The sequence below is a fragment of the Rattus norvegicus genome, chromosome 10, assembly GCF_021556685.1.
Source record: "Rattus norvegicus strain SHRSP/BbbUtx chromosome 10, alternate assembly SHRSP_T2T, whole genome shotgun sequence".
Lineage (NCBI taxonomy): Eukaryota > Metazoa > Chordata > Mammalia > Rodentia > Muridae > Rattus > Rattus norvegicus.
In genome coordinates, this window is record NC_141543.1 from 99,694,817 (window position 1) to 99,715,999 (window position 21,183).

At 40.0% G+C, this 21,183-nt stretch overlaps 1 protein-coding gene across 5 annotated transcripts in view; it reads left to right on the forward strand.

Moving 5' to 3' along the window:
- Window positions 1–21,183, forward strand: part of Cep112 (centrosomal protein 112) — a 467,011-nt gene that overhangs the window by 16,783 nt on the left and 429,045 nt on the right. The window lies entirely within an intron of this gene.

Sequence of the window (21,183 nt, forward strand, 5' to 3'; positions counted from 1 at the left end):
TTTTCTTGAAATGTTAAAAATATTGGACAATGTCAGTTGACATGTACCACACTTTATATTTCACTTCTGGTCATTCTCTTGGTAATTTTAATTTTATAGATTTGTTTCTGTTAACAAAGCAGACTTTCTTGTCCACTATAATTTTTTGGTCTATTTCTTATTAAATGTGGAAATGTTATTCATAATTAGAAGTGCATCCACTGTAGATGCTGTCTGCTTGTGTGTCTTTCAGACTTAAGATATTATGAAGGGGAAGAAGAGTTGAACACAAAGAACCCTTGAAATAATTTATTAGAAAAAGGAAACAATGAAGGAAGAGTAATGTCTTCAAGTTTTCTTTTTTTTTCTTTTTTGGATTTGTCAAAATTAGCAATCAGTTTTTTTTTATGCTCCTTCTAAAAGTCTAAAAACCTGGTAATCTTTTTGTAAGCTAGCCATGGGGTCATACAGTATAGATAAGTAGTTATAATTGCTTACTCTGTTAATGTAGTGTGCTATTTTTGAGTTTTACACTTTTGTATGTAATAGTGAGCATGAACCTTTTTCTTTAAATATACTTTAAGATAGTGTTTTCCTATTGATTCCAAAGTGCAGAGAATATTAATAGAGGGACCAGACGACTCAAGAAGGCAAGGGCTTCTATGTGTTTGCACAAGTGCTAGGTTTGGCAGCAGTGTCACTGGCCTGTGGCCTGCTGCAGTCCTGCGGCTGTGGCTGATGAGTTGTTTCAGATGTACAGGAGAAGTGCACACAGAGTTCTGTTGTACTAGTCATGTACCACTGTGCAAATGCGTGTGAAGATGGATATGTGTATCAAAGAAGGATTCAGGATAGGAAGGACTTAACAGGAGTCTAGGGGAATGGACATTTTCTTCTTTGGACCACAAGATAAATTTTGAGAAAAATACAGTGAAAATATTTTTTTAATTATTTTTATTTATTTGTTTGGTGTGTGTGTGTGTGTGTGTGTGTGTGTGGTGTCTTTGTTGAATGTATGACGTCTGTGGGGTGCCCAAGGAGCTGCCTAGAAGAGGGAAATGGAGTCCCTGAGCTGTAGTCATAGTCAGTTGTGAGCTTCCCAACTTGGGTGCAGGGATCCAAGTAGCGTCCTCTGAAAGAGCAGCATGAGCTCTAAACTGCTGAACTCTCTCCAGCCCCAGTGTCAATACCTGTGTATCACCCAGTCACTTGTTTGCAAAATGAAAACATAACAAAATCTACACTTTAAGAAGTAATCTGTCCTTTGGTCCATTGTATTGGCTACCTTTTTTACTGCTGGGACAAAATATTTGTTAAAAGCTACGTAAGGAGGGGAGGGGCTTGTTCTAGTTAAGCGTGAGGGGGTAGAGCTCGTCATGTTGGGGCAGGTGACTTAGCAGGAACATGAGGTGTTTGGTCACACTGCCTGTGACCAGTTTTCTACTTTTCTCCTTGTTACCCAGCCCGGCCCATGGGATACACTGGTAAATCTCCTCAGTTCAGCCTCTTTGGAAATCTTTTTACAGATATGCAATATCTGAGTATCTCCTGTGTGATTCCAAATCTCATCCACCTAACCATGATTTAGCTATCACTGGTATCTGTAACTTAAATGAATTTTAAGGAAAAATAGTTACTTGATTACAGGCATGTTATTGATTAAACGTTAAGCAAATGAAAAGCTGTCTGATGCTCTCGATCCTATCTGTCCTCCAGCCTCACAGCCTCACAAAAGTCTGGCATCCAAGCCTGTTCCAGTGATACTGTTACTTCTTCCTGTAGGCCCCATGACTCGCTTTTGCACTCCTCACATTTGTAAATATCTAATGTTGGAGTCCAACTTTTTTATTGGATATTTTTTATTTACATTTCAAATGTTATTCCCTCTCCCGATTTTCCGGCCATAAGCTCCCTATCTCATCCCCTCCCCCTTCTTCTATAAGGGTGTTCCCCCTCTCTAACCACCCCACCTTCCTGCCTCACCGCCCTGACATTCCCCTACACTGCGGGGGCGTCCAACCTTGGCAGGACCAAGGGTTCCTCCTCCTATTGGTGCCTAACATGGCCATCCTCTGCTACATATGCAGCTGGAGCCTTGGATCAGTCCATGTGTACTCTTTGGGTAGTGGTTTAGCCCCTGAGAGTTCTGGTTGGTTGGTATTGTTGTTCTTATGGGGTTGTAAGCCCCTTCAGCTCCTTCAATCCTTTCTTTAAGTTCAGTGGTTTACTGCTAGCATTTGCCTCTGTATTTGTCGTGCTCTGGCTGAGCCTCTAAGCAGACAGCTATATCAGGCTCCTGTCAGCATGCACTTCCTGGTTTCATCAGTATTGTCTAGGTTTGGTGGCTATATGTATATATGGGCTGGATCCCAAGGTGAGGCAGGCTCTGAATGACCATGCCTTCAGTCACTGCTCCAAACTTTGTCTCTGTATTTCCTCGCATGTATTTTTGTTCCCCCTTTTAAGAAGAACTGAAGCATCTGCACTTTGGTCGTCCTTCTTCTTGAGCTTCATGTGGTCTGTAGATTGTATCTTGGGTATTTCAAGCTTTTGGGCTAATATCCACTTATCAGTGAGTGTTTGCCATGTTTTGTTTTGTGTTTGTGTGTGTGTGTGTGTGTGTGTGTGTGTGTGTGAGAGAGAGAGAGAGAGAGAGAGAGAGAGAGAGAGAGAGACAGACAGACAGACAGACAGAGAGCAGAGAGAGATTGGGTTACCCCACCTAGGATGATATTTTCTAGTTCCATCCATTTGCCTGCAAATTTCACAAAGTCATTGATTTTGATAACTGAATAGTACTCCATTGTTTAAATATACCACATTTTCTGTATCCATTCCTCTGTGGAAGGGCATCTGGATTCTTTCCAGATTCTGGCTATTATAAATAAGGCTGCTATGAACATAGTAGAGCATGTGCCTTGTTATATGTTGGGGCATCTTTTGGGTATATGCCCAGGAGTGGTATAGTTGGGTCCTCAGGAAGTTCAATGTTCAATTTTCTGAGGAACCTCCAGACTGAGATTTCCAGAGTGGTTGTACCAGTCTGCAATCCCACCAACAATGGAGGAGTGTTCCTCTTTCTCCACATCCTTGCCAGCATCTGTTGTTACCTGAGTTTTTGATATTAGCCATTTTGACTGGTGTCAGGTGAAATCTCAGGGTTGTTTTGATTTGCATTTCCCTGATGACTAGGGATGTTGAACAATTTTTTAGGTGCTTCTCAGCCATTCGATATTCCTCAGCTGAGAATTCTTTGTTTAGCTCTGTACCCCATTTTTTAAAATAAGGTTATTTGGCTCTCTGGGGTCTAACTTCTTGAATTCTTTGTATAATATTGGATATTAGCCCTCTGTTGGATGTAGGATTGGTAAAGATCTTTTCCCAATCTGTTGGTTGCTGTTTTGTCCTAATGACAGTGTTCTTTACCTTACAGGACCTTTCCTTTTTTTGAGGTCCCGTTTGTCTATTCTTGATCTTAGAGCATAAGCCATTGGTGTTTTGTTCAGAAAAATTTCCCCAGTGGCCATGCGTTCGAAGCTCTTCCCCACTTTTTCTTCTATTAGTTTGAGTGTATCTAGTTTTATGTGGAGGTCCTTGATCCACTTGGATTTAAGCTTTGTACATGGCAGTAAGAATGGGTCGATTTGCATTCTTCTACATGCTAACCTCCAGTTGAACCAGCACCATTTGTTGAAAATGCTATTTTTCATTGCATGGTTTTAGCTCCTTTGTCAAAGATCAAGTGACCATAGGTGTGTGGGTTCATTTCTGGGTCTTCAATTCTATTCCACTGATCTACCTGCCTGTCTCTGTACCAAGACCATATAGTTTTTATCATTATTGCTCTGAAATACAACTTGAGGTCAGGGATGATTGCCCCAGAAGTTCTTTTATTGTTGAGGATAATTTTCGATATCCTGGGTTTTTGTTATTCCAAATGAATTTGCAAATTGCTCTTTCTAACTTTATGAAGAATTGAATTGGAATTTTGATGGGGATTGCATTGAATGTATAGATTGCTTTAGGCAAAATGGTCATTTTTACTATATTAATCCTACCAATCCATGAGCACGGGAGAGCTTTCCATCTTCTGATATCTTCTTCAATTTCTTTCTTCAGAGACTTGAAGTTCTTGTCATACAGATCTTTCACTTGCTTGGTTAGAGTCACACCGAGGTATTTTATGTTATTTGTGACTATTGTGAAGGGTGTCATTTCTCAAATTTCTTTCTCAGCCTGTTCATCTTTTGGGTAAAGGAAGGCTACTGATTTGTTTGAGTTAATTTTATACCCAGCCACTTTGCTGAAGTTGTTTATCAGGCTTAGTAGTTCTCTGGTGGAACTTTTGAGGTCATTTAATTATACTATATCATCAGCAAATAGTGATACTTTGACTTTTTCTTTTCCAATTTGTATCCCTTTGATCTCCTTTTGTTGTGTGACTGCTCTGGCTAGGACTTCAAGAATTATATTGAATAAGTAGGGAGAGAGTGGGCAGACTTATCTAGTCCCTGATTTTAGTGGGATTGCTTCAAGTTTCTCTCCATTTAGATTAATGTTGGCTACTGGTTTGCCGTATATTGCTTTTACTATGTTTAGGTATGGGCCTTGAATTCCAGATCTTTCCAGAACTTTTAACATGAAGGGGTGTTGAATTTGTCAAATGCTTTCTCAGCATTTAATGAAATGATCCTGTGGTTGTTTCTTTGAGTTTGGTTACACAGTGGATTGTGTTGATGGATTTCCATATATTGAACCATTCCTGCATCCCTAGGATGAAGCCTACTTGATCATGATGGATGATCATTTCGATGTGTTCTTGGATTCGGTTCGTGATAATTTTATTGAGTATTTTTGTGTCGATATTCATAAGGGAAATTGATCTGAAATTCTCTTTCTTTGTTGGGTCTTTGTGTGATTTAGGTATAAGAGTAATGGTAGCTTCATAGAAGGAATTTGGTAGTGCTCTTTCTGTTTCTATTTTGTGGAATAGTTTGAACAGTATTGGTATGAGGTCTTCTATGAAGGTCTGATAGAATTCTGCACTAAACCCATCTAGATGGTCCTGGGATTTTTTTGAGGGGGGTTGGGAGACTTTTAATAACTGCTTCTATTTCTTTAGGAGTTATGGGACTGTTTACATGATTTATCTGATACTGATTTAACTTTGGCACCTGGTACCTGTCTAGAAAACTGTCCATCTCATCCAGATTTTCCAGTTTTGTTGAATATAGTCTTTTGTAGTAGGATCTGATGATTTTTTTAAATTTTCTCAGATTCTGTTGTTATCTCTCCCTTTTCATTTCTGATATTGTTAATTTGAACACAATCTCTGTGCCCTCTGGTTAGTCTGGATAAGGGTTTATCTATCTTGTTGATTTTCTCAAAGAACCAGATCCTGGTTTTGTTGATTCTTTGTATAGTTCTTTTTGTTTGTACTTGGTTGATTTCAGCCCTGGATTTGATTATTTCCTGCCGTCTACGTCTCTTGGGTGTATTTGTTTCTTTTTTTTCTAGAGCTTTTAGGTATGCTGTCAAGCTGGTAATGTATGCTTTCTCCAGTTTCTTTTGGGGGGCACTCAGAGCTATGCATTTTCCTCTTAGCACTGCTTTCATTGTGTCCCATAAGTTTGGGTATGTTGTGCCTTCATTTTCAGTAAATTCTAAAAAGTCTTTAATTTCTTTGTTTTGTTGTTTTTGTTGTTATTGACAACTAACCTTAGTCCATTGTGATCTGATAGGATGCATGGGATTATTTTTTATATCTGTTGAGGCCTGTTTTGTGACTGATTATATGGTCAATTTTGGCGGCGTTACCATGAGGTGCTGAGTAGAAGGTATAATCTTTTGTTTTAGGATGAAATGTTCTATAAATATCTGTTAAATCTATTTGGTTCATAATTTCTGTTTGTTTCTCCATGTCTCTGTTTTGTTTTGTTTTGTTTTGTTTTTTGTTTTTGGGTTCTTTTTTTCGGGGCTGGGGACTGAACCCAGGGCCTTCCTAGGCAAGCGCTCTACCACTGAGCTAAATCCCCAACCCCTCCATGTCTCTGTTTAATTTCTGTTTCCAGATCTGTCCATTGATGAGAGTGGGGTGTTGAAGTCTCCCATTATTATTGTGTGAGGTGCAATGTCTGCTTTGAGCTTTAGTAAGGTTTCTTTTATGAATGTAAGTGCCCTTGCGTTTGGAGCATGGATATTGAGGATTGATAGTTCATCTTGGTGGATTTTTCCTTTGATGTATATGAAGTGTCCTTCCTTATATTTTGATTTTTGGCTGAAAGTGGATTTTATTTGATATTAGAATGGATTCTCCAGCTCATTTCTTGGGACCATTTACTTGGAAAATTGTTTTCCAACCTTTTACTCTGAGGTAGTGACTGTGTTTGTCTCTGAGGTGTGTTTCCTCTGTGCAGCAAAATGCTGGGTCTTCTTTACATATCCAGTCTCTTAGTCTATGTCTTTTTATTGGGTAATTGAGTCCATTGATGTTAAGAGATATTAAGGAATAGAGATTGTTGTTTCCTGTTATTTTTGTTGTTAGAGGTGGAATTATGGTTTTGTGGCTTTCTTCTTTTGGTTTAGTTGCCAAGAGGTTACTTTCCTGCTTTTTGTAGGGCGTAGTTTCTCTCCCTGTGTTGGAGTTTTCTATCTATTATTCTGTGTAGGGCTTCACTGCGGAAAGATATTGTATAAATTTTGTTTCCTCATGGAATATCTTGGTTTCTCCATCTGTGTTAATTCAGAGTTTTGCTGGATATGGTAGTCTGGGCTGGCATTTGTGTTCTCTTAGGGTCTGTATGACATCTGTCCAGGATCTTCTGGCTTTCATAGTCTCTGGTGAGAAGTCTGGTGTGATTCTTATAGGTCTGCCTTCATATGTTCCTTCACTTTGCCCACTCACTGCTTTGAATAATCTTTCTTTGTTTTGTGTGTTTGGTGTTTTGGCTATTATGTGGCAGGAACAATTTCTTTTCTAGTCCAATCTATTTGGAGTTCTGTGGGCTTCTTGTATGATTGTGGGCATCTCTTTCTTTAGGTTAGGGAAGTTTTCTTCTATGATTTTGTTGAAGATATTCACTGGCCCTTTCAGTTGGTAGTCTTTGCTCTCCTTATACCTATTATCCTTAGGTTTGATCTTCTCATTGTGTCCTGGATTTCCTGAATGTTTTGGGTTAGGAGCTTTTTGCGTTTTACATTATCTTTGTTGGCTGTGTCAGTGTTTCCTATGGTATCTTCTGCCCCTGAGATTCTCTCTTCTATTTCTTGTATTCTGTTGGTGATGCTTATGTCTATGTGTCCTGATCTCTTTTCTAGGTTCTCTATCTCCAGGGTTGTCTCTCTTTGTGATTTCTTTATTGTTTCTGTTTCCATTTGTAGATCCTCGGTGGTTCTGTCCAGTTCCTTCACCTGTTTGCTTGTGTTTTCCTGCACTTCTTTATGGGATTTTTTGTGTTTTCCCTTTAATGCTTCTACTTGTTTACTTGTATTGTCCTCTGTTTCTTTAAGAGAGTTCTTTATGTCCTTCTTAAACCCTCCATCATCATCATAAAATGTGATTTTAAATCCAAATCTTGCTTTTCCGGTGTGTTTGAATATCCAGTATTTGCTTTGATGGGAAAACTAGGCTCTGATGATGCCATGTAGTCTTGGTTTCTGTTGCTTGGGTTCCTGGGCTTGCCTCTCGCCATCAGGTTGTCTCTGGTGTTAGCTTGTCTTGCTGTCTCTGACAGTGGCTTGACCCTCCTGTAAGCCTGTATGTCAGCACTCCTGTTTTCAGCAGGATCTGGGGACAGAGAGCTGTGGGACTGGTTCAGCACTAGGTGCAGGCAGCAAGTTCCTGCTGCTGACTGTTCTAGGTTCCTGTATCCTGAGGGCACTAGGCGGGTTCTTCTCGGGCCAGGAATATGAGCAGAAGTGGTGGTCTCCCCTGAGCTCTCAGGATTCTTCTGAGATTCCAGCTCTCTCTCCCATGGGATTTGGGCACAGAGAGCTGTGTGGAGTCCAATTTCTTAAGGTAGGAATTGTGTGTCTCATATTTGTGATTTATTTTCGGTTTCTCATATCAAATGGAGGCATGTTAGAAATTTCCCAAGCCCTTATATTCAGTTGGGTTACTCATGTGCTTGAATGAAGGTTATTAGTCACGGCTACATATTTAATTCACTGTGCAGAGCGACCTAAGGTGCATGTATTGTAGCAGATATAATAGTTCAAAAGAATTACAAAATTGAACTTTTAGAAGATTTAGAGGGGAGGATAGACTTTACAAAATGGCAGAGGACACATAGCCATGAACTATAAAGATGTCAGTACACAGTGTGAGACACAGCACTGAAGGAGCCAGAGAAGACGTGCCAAAGGCCAGTGCCATAAGGCTGATGCTCACTGAGGGTCATAAGACACTTCTCAGTATTCTGAACTCCTTCAATACTCATGGCTTGACTTATTTTAACATTAAAATTTTATTTAAGCTTTAATCTACACAAATATTACTTAACAGGTATTTGTCATTTTATGTACATGGAGACATTTAACAACTAAAGCTAATATTTGTTTTGTCTGAAGTTACAAAGATAGGTTTGAAGGCTGCCTCAATGTGTGCTTCAGTTCACCATAGAACCGAGGCACCCTCCAGGCCCAGTTTTCACTTTCGCTCCTCCAATCGGGCTCCTTTTCTCTGAGTGGTCATACTGTGCTAACGAAGAAGTTGGTATCTGTTAATGTTGACCTACTACATCTAATAACTTCTGTAAGAAATTGTTTTAAAAAGTTTAAGAGGCTTATAATATTTGACACATGTATGTTTTTATAGTGAATAATTTATTGTTACTTAGAACTGAAGTTTAATGCTGCCTCATAAATTTTACAGCCACTTCAACTTGTCCTTTGAAAAACCTCTTTAATCTTAAAAGATTTTCCCCCTTAGTGTTTCTTTTTTGATCACTTTATAAAACCCTGCTTTACTTAGACCTTTTTGTATGTGAAGCATTTCTAATGGCATTTTAGATTATGCTGTTTGTGCCCTAGCCTTTTTATATTATTAAAGATGCAGAGTCCTTTTGAAGCCTTTTTGTTAGGATCCCTATTCAGGAGAGATGACACCTTCCTTTACCTTTATTCTTTTGTAGGCTTGTAGCAGCCTCGCTTCATACTCCCTAGAAGGATTATGAGGCCACATTCTAGCTCTTATTATCATGCTTCCTTTTTGTCCCCCCAAAATGTAGCATGCATTAGTATATTTAGCATTTTACACCAAATAGTAACGGTCACTCCTCAGGTTCTCCTTTGCTTGCTCTTTTTCCCTCCATATTTCTTGGTTTACATTCACATTATTACCCATGTTTTCTTTTAAGACCCACTGATATAAAAGGTATTATTATCGAAATTCTGCTATTACATTTTTGTGTTTAGCATCTGGCTTTTTTCTTGACAAAGAAATAGTGTAGTTATATTTGACTTCAGCTGGTTATGACTAAGATGTTTCTAAGGAGCTCATCACCTTGTTTTTATGATGAGTTGTCTTTAAGGTAGCCCTCAAAACTTGATTCCTGATATTCTTTGTCTAAGTCCCTCCTCATGGACATGGGCAGAGCCTGTGACTTGTTTCTGACCAATAGAATGTGGCAGTGGTGATGTCATTCCTGTGATTGCCTTGTGGGTCAACATGGTTTTCCTTCTGCAGCCTTTGTTGACTTTGAAGAAGTAGCCACAGGGAACTGAATGCCAAGCATCATGGGAACTGCGGGTCTTTCTGAAGTTGAGCCTCCAAATGAAAATACAGCTCTCAGCAAATCATGATTGAAGGCTTGTGAGGTCACAGCAGAGGGCCTACCCAGCTTCCTAGGCTTCCACAGAAGTATGAGAAAATGTATACATAGAACTTAACCCTCAGTCATTAGCAGTGCTGCGTAACCATACATGACACATGCAGACTTTATCTTACTGGAGGCCGCTGTGAAGGCTTGTGGAAGCCTCCATGTAAAGGATGAAGAATGAACAGCCAAGGTTTTTATGTTCTTTCTTTCCCACTTTCCTCATGAAAGGTAATACAGGATAATTTGGCACATGCTATTCTCTAATGGATACCTCATGTCTATGCTCATGGGAGTAAGAAGTTATGAAGTGTTAGGGTTGCTTTGTAACTTTCTCTTTTTTTCCACTTAGGTCTCAAAACCACTGATGCATAGTTTTAAAAAAGTATACTGCATTTCATTCTTTATAAAGATGCTTTGGTCACACCTTAATGCCTAGCTCATTGTATATCTTGGTTACAATATACCTGGGATTTGTTTTAATCAAGTATAAGGTAATGTGGAGACAGCCACTTTTGAAGAAGAGCTTGCCATTCAGATTCTAAGAGGAAGTACCTTGTCCTTCAGGGCTGTGTGGAGAGGCCAAGGTTTTGCTCAGGAGGCAGAAGGAGCAAAGGGGAATGAACACATAGGTATGAATTAAAGCACAGATGTTAGGGTAGTTGGGGTTTTTAATGTGATTTCCATGAGATATTATGGAGGTAAACAACTTTGGCTGTTATTTTGGCCCAGCTCTTACAGATACCAGTTCATCAGTTATAGCATCAAGAATAGATATACACACTTTCCTGTGTCTTACACTATAATGGATTCCTAGAAGATGCATTGCTCTATTGGTGGGATTATTCATTGATTTAATATCTTGTAGGATGATATAAAATGGTGTACATGGGCTATCTTGGGAAGATATTTAAGATATATAAAGTTCTAAAAAGTGCCTAGAGGTATAAAACACTTGTGTAAAGAAGTGTTTTAAAGAAATTGTGTGTGTATATGTGTGTGTGTGTAGACTTACTGGATGTCACTTTTAGTGAGTGGGACATACCTGGAGTTTAGAGATAGAAGCATTTTTGTATACATGTTACAGACGTATATATTGCATATGTATGTTACATACATACATATATACATATATACAGTCAAATTGCCTTCTATAACACTAACTTTTTAAGGTGTTTGGGCATACAAAATTTTAATATTGGTGCTGAAATTAATACATTTAAGCAGATAACAAACGTGTCTGTAGATGTAGCAGACCTGTATGTGAATTTAAACATAGGAATAGAAATTTCCTAAAGAGCAAGCATTCCACAAATTGTGAATTCCACTTGTGTTCTCATTTGTTAAAGCAGGAAAGCCGAGCGAGGCCATTTGTGCCATTTTTGGAGTGCCCAATCTATTGTAGGTACTGTTCTGGAGATGTCTTTTAATTATCTGGTTTGTTCATCTCTGTATGCATGGGAGGTTGACAGCATCGCTCCTTTGTATCTGTGGCTGTAGTAGCATCCTTGGGAGCTCTCAGGGCTTTCCCAGCAGAGTGTTGTCTAGTATTGGAATGGGTTGAGTTTCTAGGACACGCTTATCTATAAGTAGCTTAGGCAAAAACATAGAAATTGCATTTTTAAAAAAATTAGTATTCATGTAATATGTGTCTGGGTGTTTTGCTTGCATGCATTATCTTATGTGCAGTGTGCATGCAATACCTGTAGAGGCCAGAAGAGGTCCCCAGTTAGGTCCCTAGGGACTATAGTTATATGTGGTTAAGAGCTGCCATGTAAGTTCTGTGAATTGAACCTGTGTCCTTTGGAAGAGCAGCCTGTGCTCTTAACTACTAAGCCACATCTCCAGCCCTTTTGTCTGCATTTTACTCTCTGCCACCCCAGAAATCTAAACAAATTCCTTTGTCCTTTGTTGTTCCTAGGTTTGCCTTGACTCAAATCCTACTTCTGATAACTTGGCAGCCATCTGTCCTCAGACGAGTTCTCTAAACCCAAGTGTCATCATGTTGTAAGATGTGGTTGTCTGGAACTCAGTGTTAGGACAAAGTGAAACAATAATGGAGCCTTCAGCACAGGACTTACTGAGTATCAGCTGGGGCTGCTACACTGGTGGCATGGTGATTGCTGTTGTCACAGTTCATTCAAGGACTCACTTGTCATAGTTCGACTGTCCTTCTAAAGGAGTCTCAGCTCTACTAGTCATTGACTCTTTTCGGCTTTTAGAAGTCCGCTTGTATTCTTCAAAATAAGTTAATTGGTATCTGGGTGGGAAGGTTCTATTGCAACTGCACACTCTACAGAGGTTGTTGTGATGCTTCTTACTGTTTGTTTCTGAGACAGGAGCTCACGTGCCAAGGACTGGCCTTGAACTTGCCAAGCTGCAAAGAATGAGCTTGAGCTTCTTTCTGATCTCACTTCTGCCTCCTGGAGTTTCAGGTGTGTGCTTATGGACTTACGTGGTCCTGGGGACCAAACCCATGGCCTCCTGCAGCTAGACAAGCACCCCAGCCTGTTCTGTCTCCTCAGCCCCCTGACTGGGGAATTTAAGAGCTGATTTGTAGGCATGTTTACTCAAGGGAACTAGTCCCACTCTTTAGGACACAGTGTGGTGCGCTGTGCTGTACATACATTTGGCTGCTGTGCAGGTAATGTGTAGATACTACTCATGGCATTCCAGTACTCATGTTCTATCTCAGAGACAAAATATAAAGCTGACATGTTGCATTCTTACGATTCTATGGAGAAGATTTTGAAGCTTTAAAAAAGAGTATTATTGGGGCTGGGGATTTAGCTCAGTGGTAGAGCGCTTACCTAGGAAGCGCAAGGCCCTGGGTTCGGTCCCCAGCTCCGAAAAAAAGAACCAAAAAAAAAAAGAGTATTATTATTTTTATTGTTGTTGTTGTTGTAATTTTCCAGTGAAATATGTTATCTGATAGTTTGTCTCCAAGGCCTATGAAATATGGGATAGAACAAGATGGCAAAGAATACCTATTTAATACCACTTAATTTTTATTGAAGGGTTTAATTAAAAGTTTGGTGTTACCATTGCTGGCTTTCTGTGTGTGTGTGTGTGTGTGTGTGTGTGTGTGTGTGTGTGTGTGTGCATGTATATGTTTGTGCATGTGGAGGTCAGAGATGGATGCTGTGTCTTTCTCAATCCTTTTCTACTTTATTTTTTGAAACAGGGTTTCTCACTAAACTAGGGTCTCTTGCTGAGCCTGGAGCTCACTGCTTGGCTAGGCTGACCGGCTCGTAAGATTCCAAGATCTGTCTGCTAATGCTTCCAGAACACTGGGATTTCAGTGCTACCTCTTCAGTTTTTAATGTGGTGGTAGGGATACACAGTCAAACCATCATATTTGTACAACATGAAATTTACCCACTAAACCATCCCCCAGCCTTATTCTTTCTGCTTTTTTAGAATAAAATACTTATACCTGTATGTCATTTAAAGTTTTTAAATTAAAAACTGGAACAAAGGGGTTGGGAATTTAGCTCAGTGGTAGAGCGCTTGCCTAGTAAGCTCAAGGCCCTGGGTTTGGTCCTCAGCTCCGGAAAAAACAAACAAACAAACAAACAGACAGACAAACAAACTGGAACAAAAAGAGTTAGAGGATGCACTGGATAGATAGTTTCATATCAACTTGACACACGCTAAAGTCATCTGAAAGGAGAGCATCTCAATTGAGAAAATGCCTTTAGATTAGGACATTTTCTTAATTAATGATTGATGGGGGAGGGCCCAGCCCATGTGGGTGGTACCTTCCTGGGCTGGTACTCTTGGATCCTGTAAGAAAGCAGTCTGAGCAAGCTTGAGGAGCAAGCCAGTAAGCAGCACCCTCCATGGCTTCTGCATCAGCTCCTGCCTCCAGGTTCCTGCCCTGTGTGAGTTCCTGTCCTGACTTCCTTAATGATGAACAGTGATGTGGAGTATGAGCTGAATAGAATAAACCCTTTCCTCTGCACGCTTCTTTGGTTATGGTGCTGTGTTCATTACAGCCGTCGTAACCCTAAAACAGAGACTGAAGGGATTAAAGTTAGATAATCTCTGGCCTCTGATCACTGCTTCACAATGGAGGAGGCACACCACTTCTGCCTATTGTAGATGAGTTCAATTAATTGGTGGGAAATGTATTTTTTATCATTTTATATTTCATTTTTATCATTTTTATTTTAAGTCTAGATTATTTAAAAATTCTAGGTTTGTTGAAACATGATATGCATACATTTCAACATATCAAATTTAGGCTAATTTTATATCAATTGGAACTTATCTTTTAACTTTTATTGGGTCAGCTAAATTACACACACACACACACACACACACACACACACACACACACACACACGCTTATAAGTATAAGAAAGGACTTGGAGAGTAATTACCCTGCTTTAAGTGATTACAAGGGACTATAGTTTTTGCGTGTTTGCTTTCATGGGGGTTTTCCATGGCCTATTTGATGGTAGCTTTTAGTTTGGAATGAGGAATATAGTCATAGTCTGTCTTTATGGAAAATGTGCTTTGCTTTACAATGATCCTCTTCACATGTGGTTTTCAGGAATGTATTGTGGTGGAAAGCTGATATTCTCTGTGCCCTTTAAAAAGGTCTCCCAGTGTAGCTAGAATTTCCTTCGCACATGCAGCTTACGAGTACAGCCAGCAGAGGGTGGTGGAGTACAACGAAAACCTGTTCTGTTGCCTGATCTATTTGAACATTTTTGTTTGGGTTTGCTTTATTTGAAGATTATTAATTTGATTTTTTAGACTGTGTTACCACAAAATAGCAGTGGAATGTTTTACTTTATCAAACTTCATTCTATGTGTAGATGACACACTATAAATACCTTGTTTCCTGATTTGGGAGTAGGGACTTGTCAGGGAACTAGTCAGTACCTTTCTCCTTAGAGAATCTGACTGTTGGCAGAAGTGTGACCAGGATTCACATAGCGAAGGCTCTTAAGTATTAATAAAGAAATATTCATTTAAGAGTCTCTTCAGTGTTTGGATAAAGATACATTTGATTGTAGTTGTGGCCAATAGATGTTTTGTTTTGGTAACAGTGGTTAACTTTCTGTAGCTGTGTTTCCAATGCAGTGTGTGTTTCTCACTATGGCTGTTACGTGCTTGAAATGAGGCTGAGGAACCAAACTTTGCATTCTGTGCTTGATTTTGGCCAAAAGGCTGCAAACTATTAAATTATACATTCTAGTAGATTTCAGTGGCTGTTTGCGACTAGTGATCACTGTGATGGACACTGTAGTTTTAGACCTGGGTCTTTTGCTGAGCCATTGCAGAACTTGACCTGTATGGAGAACCGCTGCCGTGTCCTTTGTGCAGGTAGAAAGTGGGTGGTGGCCTAGAAACAGTTCTAGGATTGGGTTCTGTGATAAGAGCTGGCCAGGTGAGGGAAGACCTTTGTCTGCTTCTGTGCTGTTTCTGGACATCCCCTTGGTTGATGATCACCCGAGAGCAGTACCGAGTTGCCCTTCCCTGGTCAGTCTCTGCCTTCCAAGAACCTGTCCCTAACAAAAAAGCCCAGCCTTTCAGTAATTTATTTGGGAAAAACAACTAGTATTGAATAAATCTGAATACTTTGATATCTGACTATACCTTTGATAGTATCTTGTTTAGCTCTTGCTATAAGTGTGCTATGATAACAAGTAGTGAAATCTGTCCCTTAATCATAAAATTACATACTTCTCATTATTTCTCACTGTGAATGAGTTAAATGTCATTCTTAGGATATAGCAGTGCAGGCCAAGTGGCGACACTTGGTCCCCGAGATGATGGAACAACTGTGAAGTGGTACTCATGCACTAGTTTCCCCAACTAAGTCAGATTTTGTCATATTTTTCTTTTATAATGAGCAAAGCTTTATAACACCGTTTTTTTATAAACAAGCTTCTTTTATTAAGATATTGGTTATTTTGATTTTTTCTGTAATAACAGAAAAACCAACTGTACTTAACACATGTATTATAAACTTTAATTTTAAGGCAACTAGAATTGTAAGCCAGAGATATAGTAAAACATGCTAATTTAAAGGTGTGTCAAATATACTTTGTATTTTAAGCTGTTTTAACATAGGGAACAGGAAATATATTATGGAGTCATGTTCTGACTGTGCTGAGCACTTTTTTTGACAGTTTTATATTTGTAAAACTGAGTTTTAGTTTATTTTAACCTTTATTTCCTACCCCTTTTGATGAAATATATTTTGCCAACAGGATCTTCCTACCTTGGATCTTTTTTCCTTTTTGCCACTGTGATAGTTTGTATATGTTTGACCCAGGGAGTGGCACTATTAGGAGGTAGCCTTGTTGAAGTAAGTGTGTCACTGTGGGCCTGGGCTTTAAGAGTCTCATCCTAACTTCTTGGGTGCCAGTACTCTCCTAGCAACTTTCAGATTAATATGTAGAACTCTCAGTTCCTCCTGCACCATGTCTGCCTGGATGCTGCCATACCCTGCCTTGATGATAATGGACAGAACCTCTGGACGTGTAAACTAGCCCCAATTAAATATCCTTATAAGAGTTGCATTGGTCATGGTGTCTATTCACAGTAGTAAAACCCCAACTAAGAGAAATTAGTACCAGGAGTGGGATATTGCTGTGATAGGCCTAACCATGCTTCTGTTTGGAAGAATGTGGATTTGGGGACTGCCTTTGGGAAGCAGTGGAATCCTTTAAGTGGGGCTTAATGGTCTATCCTAGAAAGAATATGGGAGGCTTTGTTGCTGAGAGTGATTTGATCTGCATATCTGGCCCAAGAGATTTCGATGGAGAATTTCAATCTGGCATAGAGACTGTTTTTGAGATATTTTGGTGAAGAATGTGGCTAATTTTTGCCCTTGTATACTTGAGGCTAACTATGTTGAAGAGATTTAGATTTAGTCTCAAGATAGCCTGGTATAAATTTTGTTATGTGGTTATCATAGTTCACTTTTATGAAGAGTGTTTTAATGAAAAGGAGCAATCTGAGAAAGGAAAAATACAAAATATGTGGTTCAAGTATTAAAGGGGCCCCAGGAAGTAAAATGGAGCTGCATTCTGTGTTCTATGAAATAACAGATTAAGGGAGTTATAATGGTGGTATATACCATTGATACCAGGAGACAAAGCCAAGAAGATCTCTGAGTTCAAGGCCAGTTCTGGGTGAAAAAAAGCTTAAGTCTAGGTATGGTGGTACACACCTTTAATCCTCAGAAACAGGCATGTAGATCTCTGAGTTCAAGGTCAATCTACAGAGCAAGTTCCGAGACAGCCAATCTTAGGCAGTGAGGGAGTTGGAAAACAGAAAGCTGGTAAAAGGATAAGGGGGGCCATGTTCAGCCCCAGCAAGCAGCAGAACTCAGCAGCTTTGGCCACATTGCTCTGGCTTTGGAGTCCAGAATAGAAGGGACTACTCGGACAGTTGATACTGGTTAGCTAGAGCTAAGAAATTAGTGGTGATTAAGAAGAGACCAGAATCACTGAGGTGAATTCTGGGAAGTGTTTTCTGAGAGCACAAAGAGGTCATATTCCAGAGATAGCCAAGGTTGTACCTCGTGGTACAGCTGGACTTGGTAATATGTAAGGCTCACCCAGGTAGAACGGACTTTGAAGGTATGAAGGGATCATGGAGAACAGCTGAAACATGGCACTGTGAAAGGTCAGGGGAGGTCATTGGTGAAGGTGCAGCCTCAGTTGCAGTTGATGGCCCAGGACTGAAGCGGTCATGCAAAGGAGTTGAGGGTTGGTGCTGTGAAGGGAGCCTATGAGAGACTATTAGTAAAGCCTAGTTGCAGTGGAAGACACATGAGTATTAGAGATGCCAGTACCATGGAATGAAGACCAAGAACAGCAGCAGCAGTAGAGTGGATCAACCTGAGCTTAGAGTGCTACAGAGAACAGAGCTGGAGAAATGACGTAAGCCCTTTGGCAGATCCCAGAAGATCATGTGTGGATCTCAGACATTGGAACAAGAAGCTGTGAAGCTAAAGTTGACTTGAAGACCCAAAGATGTCAAAGATGGGATACCTGCAGAGGAAAGCTGCTCTCAGGGAGTGCAGTCCAGGAGAAAGAAGTTTGTTGCAGTCAACAAAGATGAAAAAGGAGCTGGAGATGTGAAGATGCTTTAATTCCAGACATGAAGATGCAGAGTTTGGAGTTTGCCCAGTTGGTTTCTTGTCTTGCTTTGGGAATTACAGTTAAGTGATTGGATGAGTCTCAGAAGAGACTTTGAATTTTGAACTTTTAGCATTTTTAAGACTGCTGTAGAATTTGGGGACTTTGGAAGTTGGACTAATATACTTATTCATTAAACTATGGTTAGATATGGCCCTCATAGACTCATGTGTTTGAACAAGTCCATGGGGGCCAGGGAGTGGAATGTGCTGGTTTACATATGCTTGACCCAGGGAATAGCACTATTGGGAGGTGTGGCCTTCTTGGAGTAGGTGTGTCACTGTGGGCGTGGGCTTTAAGACCCTCACCCTAGCTGCTTGGAAGCCAGTCTTCTCTTCAGGTGAAGACACAGAACTCTCATTCCTGCCTGGATAGCCACTGTCATGCTCCTACTTTGGTGGTAATGGACTGAACCTGTGAACCTGTAAGCCAGCCCCAATTAAATATCCTTATAAGAGTTGCCTTGGTCATGGTGTTTACTGTCTGCTGTTTACAGCAGTCCAACCCTTACTAAGACAGCCACCGAGTTTAGTCCTGGTTGCTTACTGCTGTGAGTGGGCTGTCACCCACTGGAACACTAGTAAGCTTTCTGACTACTATAAGGATAGTGACATCCCTCTCCTAGGATCTGTCACAGGTCATAGTCCTTCAGTGAGGAGTGAAGCATCTAACTTTTTAACTAGCTTTTCCTTTTTATTTCTAGTAACATTTTCTTGGAAAGTTAAAAATAAGCATGTTATGGCCATTGGTTACTTTTTATAAAAATGTTATTTGATGCTTTACTGGTATGAAAGATTGTTGCTGTTTATTTTGTAGTGTTTTGTTATTTTGCAGTATATTCAAGACTATTCTGCAGGTCGTGTATGATATTAAACTGCTGCTCAGATGAGTGAAATGACATGTATCTAAAGTCAGGACTCATTATAGCCGTGTGATCACTTGTAATTCAGGTTATTCTATGGCTTACAGCTGTGCCACATACGCAAGTCACAGTGTGTGCAAACCATATGCCCTGGAAGTTTGGAGAAGAATGACAGAGCTAACACTGCGCTGCTCTAAGCCCAGTGACCGCATGTTCTGACTCTAACCTGGTGCCCTTCCCAGCTGCTGCTGCTTTTCTCTCTTCCTGAGAGGGAGCAAAGCACCGGTCTTGTGTTCATGCCAATCCTGCCTTTGCCTCTTTTTAACCCCGATTCCGTCTCCTCCAACCTCCTCCTCCTCTTCAGTTCTTCTTTTCATACACTGTATATTTGAGATTTGCTTCTTCCTGTTTTCAGATTAATCATTTAAAAGTTTAGGTGTAGTTAATTCTTTGTCTTGTGGTAAACCTTTAAAACCAAAGTGTACATACACAGCAGGGCACACAGAATATAATGCACATCACATTATAAAGCCTGATGGAGTTCTACACAATGAAAACCTTGATAGAACGACATCACAGACGAAGACAGAGAACACAGCCAGCTCTCCTGACCAGCCCCTCTACTGCTGTTCCCCCTAAGGTGGGCACTGCTCTCATCTCACCACAGTTTAGTTTGAAGTTTTTTTATTTTCTTATTTGTTTGTTTTGTTTTTTGAAACAGGGTTTCTCTGTGTAGTTTTGGCCCTCCTGGAACTCTCTGTAGACTAGACTGGCCTCGAACTCACAGAGATCTGACTGGTTCTGCCTCCTAAGTGCTGGGATCAAAGGTGTATACCACCACTGCCCAGCGTCTAAACTTAAAAAACAAAACAAAGCAAAACAAACAAACAAAAAATCCAAAGAAACAAAAAAATAAAAAACAATGCACATAGTATGTTTGTTTCAGATTCAAGCTCCCTTTGCTTTGTGTTGCTATACTTAGAATAGATTTATTAACTACTATGTGAACACATTACTATTTATATTTATTCTTCATTGTTAAGCTTTTGGAGTATTGCTAGTTTTTATTTACTACAGATAATTCTCTTGTGACCATTCCTTTACAGCCTTTGCAGTGTCTGTGTGTCCATATGCTTTGTATTGTGTGTTGACTTAGAAGGGTAATTACAGCAGATATTGCCAAAGAGCTTTCTAAGGTGTCATGATAATGGATAGATCCACTAGGCAGATTGGAAGCATTCTGTGGTCTCCATCCTTGCTCATACTTAGATTGTTAATTTGTATTTTAATTTTAGCTTGGGGTTGTTGTGGATGTGTACTTTTAGTTAACATTGTCCTTCATCCCTAAAGATTTTGAACATCTTTTATTCATGTTTACCGTGTGAATTTCCTCTTTGTGAAATTCTTGCTCCAGACTTTACTGTTTTCTATACATAAAAATGGTCTTTTCCTACTCTTTATTTGTCCTTATAAATTCGGAATATGAAGTTTTTGTTGGATAGGATAGTTAGAAACATCAGGGGCTGGGAGACGGCTCCGTGGTAAAGCACTTGCTGCAGGAGCACAGAGAACGGAGTTCTGATTCCCAGTACCTGTTCCGAGAAAGTCAGGTCAGTGGAGAGTGTTGGAAAGCACACACCGTGGGGTACTGTGGCAGGGGGAGAAGACAGTGGACCTAAATGGATCCCTGGGGGTTTCCTGCAGCCAGTCTAGTCAATGGTAAGCCCAAGGTCACTGAGAGAAAATGGAGTGGAGAGCAGCAGAGGAAGGCACTGATGCCAGTTCTCCACTGGCTCACGTGTGCACCTGCAGACACACACACCACACACCACACCTCCCACAAACACCTTTTCTCATCTTGACAGCTGCACTTCCATCTACAGAGGGGAGGGTCTTACTGCATTTGATGTTGCCTTAACACTGTGTTTGCTTAGATAGTGTAAGGAACAGAACTTATTGGCTTACAATTCTAGGAGGCTGATAGGTGTCATGTCAAGATGCTGGCACCCTGAAAGAGCTACTTTGCTGTAAATCCATGGTAGAATTAAGAAGGGGGAAGGAGAGAAAGAGAGGGGGGAGGACCTAAGCTTGCTGTTTTATAGCAAATCTATTCTTATTATAAGGACAAACCAACTCATGGCATAGATCCCCATAGCCTAATTACTCAGCTACATTAACTGTTAACTTTATTCTAGAGACAAAAATTTAGCATGCAATTAGGAGAGGGAAAGCATTAAACTATTCGTTGAACAATAATTGTGGAATGTAGTTTTGTTAGAGTTTTGTTGTGTCTGTTTTTGTTTTGTATTTGAGATTTTTCCCCCAAGATCATTGGAATGGTTATCTATGATATTTTCTAGAA